We start from the raw sequence: 8,436 nt of genomic DNA on the forward strand, positions 1-8,436 counted from the left end.
GCTGTTCGAGAATCAATTTTGCCGCATTCCACAGTGCAATCTTTCCTGACTATAAACCACGGTATCATCACCACTGGTGGATCTTTCCTGGCCGTGGAATAGTATATCCTCAGGGATAGTGATTGGGAATCATGAGACCTTACACATCAGGTCTAATTCAGTGCGTTTTCATAACCGGTCAATATGACGAATACAGGTGACAATGGAGAATACGAATTATGGCTTAAAAGATGAATTAAATCCATTCTATCTCTATGTGTGTTATGTTGCCAAAACACGTTGATTAATTCAGTGCATACATTGCAGTAAATGGCTATGTTCCATGACTTTCGAGAGACATGGCTACAGGGTGGGTAATATTGAGAACTGAATATCCAGAACATTTTACAGCTGGGAGTGCTTTACAAAATTGGAAAGGAAGTGGGGGAGATCTCCGAATAATTGACGGCATCTTTCCGATTCTCAAAGAGGATCTTAATTAAATGATTGGGAATTGTCATAAAGCTGTGGTTTTGTGCCTTGAGGTTTCTGGGGAGAGACTCCCACCCTGAGGCTGACTGGCTTTCAGGAAACGTAATAGGCAGAAGGGTCTTTGTGATGTCGGTCCTTATGACTCCATCGCATTCTATACCCGGCTTTCCCCGGAGCATTGAAAAACCGACATTCCCTCGAACATTTGATAACAGACATTCCTCGACATAATCTGTAACTGACAACTGTGAATGCTCTGATGTCAGTGATTTGAACAAAAGATAAGATTTGGGGTGAAAAGATCCTTCTGCAGTAAGAAGGAGACAATGTTTCGAAGTACCCTCAGGCAGTTAAAGAGGTGAATATGTTCTCCCTGCATTTACAGTTCTTCACAACAGAGGATCAACCACAATTTAGAATAAAAGACAAAAATGGCCAACCTCAATTTGTCTTCAAGAAACTGGGTCGAATTCCTTCAGGACGGCAAAATGCTTACCATCCACATTCGGAACTGTGAAGAAAAGGTGTATGTCTGTTCTTGAGTGATTGAGTGCATGGGAATGATCTCGCAGCCGTCTGTTTTTATGGAAGTGTGTCTACGTTTTTGGAGAGAGAGAGAGAGATTCTTGTAGTTTACATCATGTTTTTGACAGTTTTTCAGACCTTCCCGTTTATTGTTTAAGCTCCAATGATCACAATAAATGTCTGAATACAGTGACACATTTGAACATCTCATTGGGTCCTCAATCAAACTGGTAACATTGTTCCAGACTGATGTGTAATATGTTTGTTTTCCTTCCTCACAGTCAACGTAATTACGATCTACGTCCTTCTTTATAAAGATTGTGGATTGTCACCATGTGTCAGACGTTATCTGGGAGCCATGGCAGTGGCAGATCTTCTGGTCATTATCCTCGACCTGACATTGAGGCACATCCCCATTGTTTTCCGTGAACAATTTTATCTTCTGCTCTCCATCCCCGTGTGTAATATTCACGCTGTCCTGCTTTATGGAGCCACTGACTGTTCTGTCTGGTTCACCGTCACTTTCACCTTTGATCGCTTTGTGGCCATTTGTTGCCAGAAGCTGAGAAGTAAATATTGCAGTGCGAAAACGGCAGCTTTGGTCCTGGGAACAGTGACTGTGGTGAGCTGTTTAAAAAACATTTTCTGGTATTTTATGTTCACAGCTCGTTATCGGAGATGGAATAACCCCTGGTTTTGTCAGGTAACACACGATGTTCGAATATCTCGCGTTTGGGTCACAGTAGAGCTCGTCCACCACATTCTAACCCCGGCTCTCCCATTTCTCCTGATTCTGCTGCTGAATGTTTTCACTGTCAGAAACATTTTAGTAACGAGCAGAGCCCGGAGGAGACTCTGGGCTCATACCAACAGGGACGCTCAGTGTGATGCAGAAATGCAAAATCGAAAAATGTCTATTATTTTACTGTTCCTGATCTCGGCCAATTTCATATTGTTATGGTCAACGTTAATGATGTTTGTAACATGGAAACGGATGACGTATTTGGGCAATACGTCTGTGCATCTACATTGGTTTGTGCTGCAATTGGGCTTCATGCTGCAGCTCCTCAGTTGCTGCACAAACACTGTGATTTATTCTGTGACCCAGACTAAATTCAGACAGAAACTGAAGAATGTGCTGAAATATCCCTTCATAAAAATTCATCAATCAATCAAACACAATCATTAATCAATCCATCCAGGATTTTCTCATTTCAGTTTAATGTTTCAACAATGAAGTCCTGTGGCACTGTGGTAGCAGAATGAGGGCAGTGATGGTTTGTTTAACCGTATCCCACAAGAGGTTACAAAAACACTTTTCAACGTTTCTCTCAGCGGAGAGGCTAGGGCGAACAGGCACCATTCCACTGACTGTATCTATCACTTCAGTTGGATACCTGTCAGAAAAATGTTCATTAAGAATTCCAAACATCGAGTGATCTAGATAGTTGTTTGTCTTGGTGTTGAAGAAGCTGAGCTGGTTAGATTCAGTACCAAGTACTGTCCTCAAGAGGGGAGGGAAGGGGACCAGGACCGAGCTCAGGAGTTGGTTTAAGTCACTCTGACCTTGCTTTCACGTATGGCTCACTCAATCCAACCTGGCAACAGCACAATACATCTGTGCACCTTGCTCCTCCTCCCTCAATATCTTCCTCCCAGTCTCACACAGTTCACCCGTTTCTATTCTCCTCTCATTGTCTCACGTTATTTCACTGTCACGCCCTTCATAATATTGCTTCACTCTCTCTCCCTCTTGAAGTCTCTGTCTCCCTATCACATCCACTATGCCTCTCTTCCTCGAACATTCTGCTGCCTTCCGTGACCAGGGAACAGGTTGGTCTGGGAATACAGGCTATCCATAGAGACCATAGTTTTGGTGCGCACAAAGCATGTTAATCTTGGAACACTGCAATGTTGATGCAACAGCCGTTGATAATGATACATTTCTCGTGTGGAATCAGTGGCTTTTGTGAGGAGAATAGTGTGGTTTTGGGGCTGCAGGCTAGAGACAGTGGAACGGTTAGGAATGCATCCACAGGCCGCTATGTGCAAAAGACACCTTCAACCCTTAACCCCTGTAATGTGCATTCAAATTCGATGGTGCAAAATGAATCGCTTAACAGTTTTCCATGTTCAATTGCATCTGCTGTTACTCAGCCCAGCTCAGAATCCTATCAATCCCATTGCTAAAACCAGCAACAGGCCTCCACACAATCCAGCACTCCAACCTTCGTGTCATCGGCAACTTACAAATCGTACCTTCCACTCGCTGACTTTACTGGCTAATTTCAGTCCCACTCACATTTTGTGATGATCGACGTGTAAATAATGCTTTCTCTATGGGATAAATCTTTGTTTCCTGAATGGAGAAGGTTCTAATCCTTTGCCTGAAGGATAGTGCGAGAGCTGGTTGAAAACTGCAGCTTTGTCTCTGTGTGGATTTTAGGTCTGGGAACAATTTTATGTGTGTGTTTAATAGAGAGAGAGAGAAATAGTACTGCTGGAATGTCAATGCTGTTTTTTAAAAAAGCTCTACCTTCCTGATGCGGTTCTACAATGAGGAAACACCCCATCTGATGGCCCATCTCACGGGAGTGCGGAAATGTGATAAACCGTCGAAAGAGATGGTTTCTTATCTTAATTAGAATGACAAATTGTTCGTCGAAGTTCTTTGAAAATAGACGCCCCACAATGTGGAAATAGCCCCTTTGGCTCAACAAATCCACACTGTCCCTCCAAAGAGTGACCCACCCAGACCAATTCCTCGATGACTCGAAGTTCGTGACTGATGAAAGGACCGAACACATATGTCAATTTAGCATGGCTAAATTGCGGAACTGGATCACTTGAAGTAAACACGGGAAAATCTGCAAACTCAACACAGACTATCTCTTTCCCTCTTGTGTCTCTTTCTCACTGTCAACTCTCGTATGTCTTTGATTTATTCTCTCGTTTTTCTGTTACTGCGACCACTGTCCTCACCCCGCCCGCCCTCATCCCTTTCTCGGAATAGTGCTCCCTCTCTCCTGTTTCTTCTTACCCTTCTACTTCTCCTTATCTTCTCTCTTCTTCTTCTTCTTTTCCTTTCACTAATTCTCCCCCTTCCACTTCTCTTATCCCTTTCCACTTCCCGACACACGCCCTCTGCTTCTTCTCCACACTCCATACATATCTTCCGCCAATATTCTCGTAACCACAGTACTTCTGTTCTACATTTCCCCCTCCGCCGCAAATTAGCTTGTTCTCTTTCTTTATTCCGTTGTTCCACACCTACAATAAACTTCACGCTAAAATATTGTACACATTCTGAAAGGAGTGCCGATGGTGCTAATCACAAACAAATCCAGAAGTTGCCAGAACGTTTGGCAGATCTAGCAGCAACTATGAAGTGAAATCTCAATTGACATTTCGGGTCTGCTGACGCTTCGTCCGAACTGACGTTTGTTGGGAAAATATTGTGAACTCTCTGATGCTCCTGCCCTGTTTCGCACTGTCCGTCCCTTGAGCCATCTCTCTTCGTTTCTGTAACCTGTACACCCATGTTGTCAATCCCTCTCTACTCCGCTACCTCCTTCTGTCTGAGGTCACCCACCCACTCCTTGTCAATTGTGTGAAACCCTTTCCCCCTCAGTAGCAGTAAATGAGGCCCCATTTCAGGAATACAATTCGGGAGGCACTGGGAACAGAACGATTCCACAGTGATAACAAAATATTCGTCACCATACAACACTGAGTCCGAGTTTACTCATCTGGAAGATAGACAGAGAAAGGGAGGGAGGGAGACCGGGTCGCGAGTGTCAGAGTTATGGAGCTGGGAAGGGACAGAGAGCGGGAGATGCGGTGTCAGAGTAGATAGGCAGAGGAGGGAGACGGACCGCGATGTGGGATGCACCGTGAAGGCAACTATTTGGGAGACAGAGGGAGGGACACGGGGCAACATACGGAGAAACAGAGACGGGCACGGAGAGGGAGATAAATCTCAGGCTGTGAAACCAGCACGAGAGGGATGCAGGAAAATCCTCAGCAAAAGAGAAGACAAAGTGAGCGACAAAAAAAAGCACAAGTAAAATTAAGAGTAAATCCAAGGAAAGACTCCTATAATCTGAGAAAGAGAGAAATAAAAAGCAAAAAAAGGAGGAACAGAAGGCCAGAGACAGAGACTGATAGAAACCCCATCGAATGCAAGAGAAAGCACACAGACAGAGGGAACAGAGAGAGAAAAACAAGTCCATGAATGTAGAAATAAAGAGACTGAGATAGGACAGAGAGAGAGAGAGAGAGAGAGAGAGAGAGAGAGAGAGAGAGAGAGAGAGAGAGAGAGAGAGAGAGAGAGAGATCACAAACATGAATTCTATTGGCCTCGATTGAAGGATATCATTGTTCCTTTGGATACGCAGATTTTTTAAAAAAAATAAAGATCCCACCACTTATTTAATTCCAGAAGCGTCACATTTTATCATCACTCCCCCATGATTTGAAACTCAGACATCAGGATCCAATTTCAACTAGTATCAAGGGCCAAAAGCTTTCATACTGCACTGCCAGTCCCCGGGGTTTGGTTTATTGTCTGAGAGTCTGGGAACTGATTCAGTGATGGGGGATCATTACCAGAATTTGTATCACTCTGTCCCTCTCCTTCCCACCTTGTTTAACCTGCCACTTCTGGCTGTCCCTGTCTTGAATTACCTATACAAAAACACCAGACACGGCTGCTAACGCCCCCCCACCCCATCCCACTCTCTATCGTTAACCACAGGCCCATACACACCCTGTCAAAGATTGATGCTGTTTTTACATAAAATATAAATGAACAACCTTCCAATTCATCTAGTGTCATCTCTCTCTACCGTTGATGCGTTCCATTTCTCTTTTACGTTTTTGTCTGTCACGCTCAACGATTCTCTCTGTTTCACTCCTTTCATTCCCCTCTTTTTCACTCATTTTTCTCCCTCTCTTCCATTCATTTTGCCTTTCTTTCACTCCTTCCTTCTCTCTCTCTCTCCATCTCAGCTCAGCAGTTTCCTGCTCTTGAAAATGATTGATGACTCTCCCTCACTGTGGCCTCTCTTTCTCTCTGCGTCACCCTCGACGTTTTGGTTGAAATGCACTCTGTTTCATTACGCTTTTCTTGTGTTGAGATCTAACCGTCCCTATCTTGAGGATTTTAGCGGTGTCAATGTCAATTATTGGGGAAGGGATGGCGATGAGCCTTGGGAAGGTTGTGAGGCTGGGGACAGGAGGGTGATACATTCCAAACACCGTAAGAAAACTGAACCCGGGTTCCCCTTGGGAAAGGTTGGTGGGAGGCAGTCGTGTGTGAGATTTCCATGCTGTCCCCTCTAGTAAGCAGCTGACGGGCAAACTCCACCCTCACCTCAGCAACACGTGCACCACCACACCCACTACCAGAGAGGAGGCTCTATTTGGAATACCGTAAATCAAGCTCCCACCAGTTCCCACGCAGGAGGACACAGAAGATGTTGACGGGTTATGAGGTTATGCAGGTCAGTTCGGTTTCACAACCAATCACCTAACAAATTATTACTTTCTCGGTGTCTCTCTCTTGCATCCGACAACCTGCAGGTCAATTTGTAAACACTCAGATCCCAGAGTTGCCAGCAAATTCTCTCTATCTCTCTCTATTTCTCTCTCCCTCTCTCTCTCACACCCTTCTCCTTCAGTTTCTTTGGTATCACACAACCAGAAATGTCAGGATGACCAAGGAATGATTGAGAGAGGGTGTGGTGTTCCCCTCATCCTGGATGTCAGGACAGGGCCGAGATTCACACTTGGTTACTTCTGTCCCTGCTACAAGCTCTGTCCAATCAGTAGTGGGCAACTTTTCAATGGCATGTGGATAGTCCGTCGGAACATCGCTGTGCTGTCGGCCTGTCTTAAAATCACAGAATACGACTCCCCACTCCACACAGGCCCATGATCCCACTATCTAACTCCATCGCCACACCTCCACCTGCAGGCAACCGTTGGGTTGAAGGAGCAATTGCACATCGAGATCCCACATGACACAACACACTATTAGAAACACATCCTAAAGTCAGAAACTGAGAGATCGTATGGATTGACACATTGTCACTCCTATTTTTTGTGCAGCATACTGTCTCCCTCTGTTCGTGTCTCTGTTTTTCTCCTAATATCCCCATTTCCGATTTTCTATCTTTCTCTTTCTCTCTCATTCTCTCTGCCTCCGCCTACCATCGCGGTCTCTGTGTCCTTTGTTCCCATCCCTGTCTCTGTCCTATACTGTAACTTTAATATGCTTGGGCCTCTCTCGACAGAGAGAGAGAACTCCACCAACGACTACCATGAAGTCAGATCCCAGCTCACTCTGACTCAATTTCAGTTGCTCTTCCCATGCCTGTCTCTTTCTTTGTCTCCCCCTCTCACCCCTTCAGCATCAGTCTTTCTCTCGCTCTCTCTCTGTCATGCTCTCTCCGCTCCTATGTTTTTCAGTTGGGACAATCAGGGACGTTGTGAACAGAGTCCCACCTTGCGCTTCTACATCTGCCTCACATACAATCTCTCTGGCCACATAAGGCACCAATCTCCTCCAGTGTGGTGCAAAAACCGTCACAAACGCGATACCTTTCTGATATAAACCAGCTCCACAAGCACTGACACAAATCCCATCCTGAATGACATAATTCAGACGCAGACCCACCCTCATTTGTCTCCTCCATTCTCTTGTAAACCAATCCACAGGTACTAACACCAATAACATCATCTCTGACATAAACCAGCCTCACAGACCCTGCAAACGGTCTCCTCCTTTCTGATATAATCCAGCCCTACAAGTCAATGACACCAATATCCTCCTGTATGATGAAAATCAGCCTCAAGGTCACTGCCTCTGAAAAACAAAGTGAGGCTTGCAGATGCTGGGCAGTCAGAGTCAAAAATTGTGGCGTTGGAAAATTACAACATGTCAGGCAGCATCTGAACAGCAGAAGAATTGACGTTTCCGGAACAAGCTCTTCATCAGGAATTTTGTAGGGGTTGGTTTCTTGGGACGGGGAATAAATAGGAGGAAGGGGATGGGCTGGCTAAAGATAGCTGGGACGTGATATTTCGATGTGGGTGTGATGGCGAGAGGTTGCAAGGGACGGATGGTGTGGATAGCTAGGAAGGAAGTTGGACAGTTAGGACATATCAAGAGCGTGGTGCCAAATTGACGGTTTAGAATTGGGATGAGGAATCTGGTGAAATTGACGTTGATGCCGTGTGGTTGCTGGTCCTAAAGTGGAAGCTGTGGCGCTTTTTCTTCAGGCATCGGGTAGCTTCTAAGTTGGAAGTGGGAGAGGTCCAGAATTGCATGTCTCTGAAGAAGTGGGAGGGGGAGATGAAGCGGTCAGCCATTGGGTAGTGGGTTACTTTGGTGCGTATACTCAACAGATGATCGTTGCATGGCTCGATATCTTGGCG

This window comes from Chiloscyllium plagiosum, unplaced genomic scaffold (assembly GCF_037043375.1).
Source record: "Chiloscyllium plagiosum isolate Xiang-an unplaced genomic scaffold, Cpla_swu_hap1 HiC_scaffold_52, whole genome shotgun sequence".
Lineage (NCBI taxonomy): Eukaryota > Metazoa > Chordata > Chondrichthyes > Orectolobiformes > Hemiscylliidae > Chiloscyllium > Chiloscyllium plagiosum.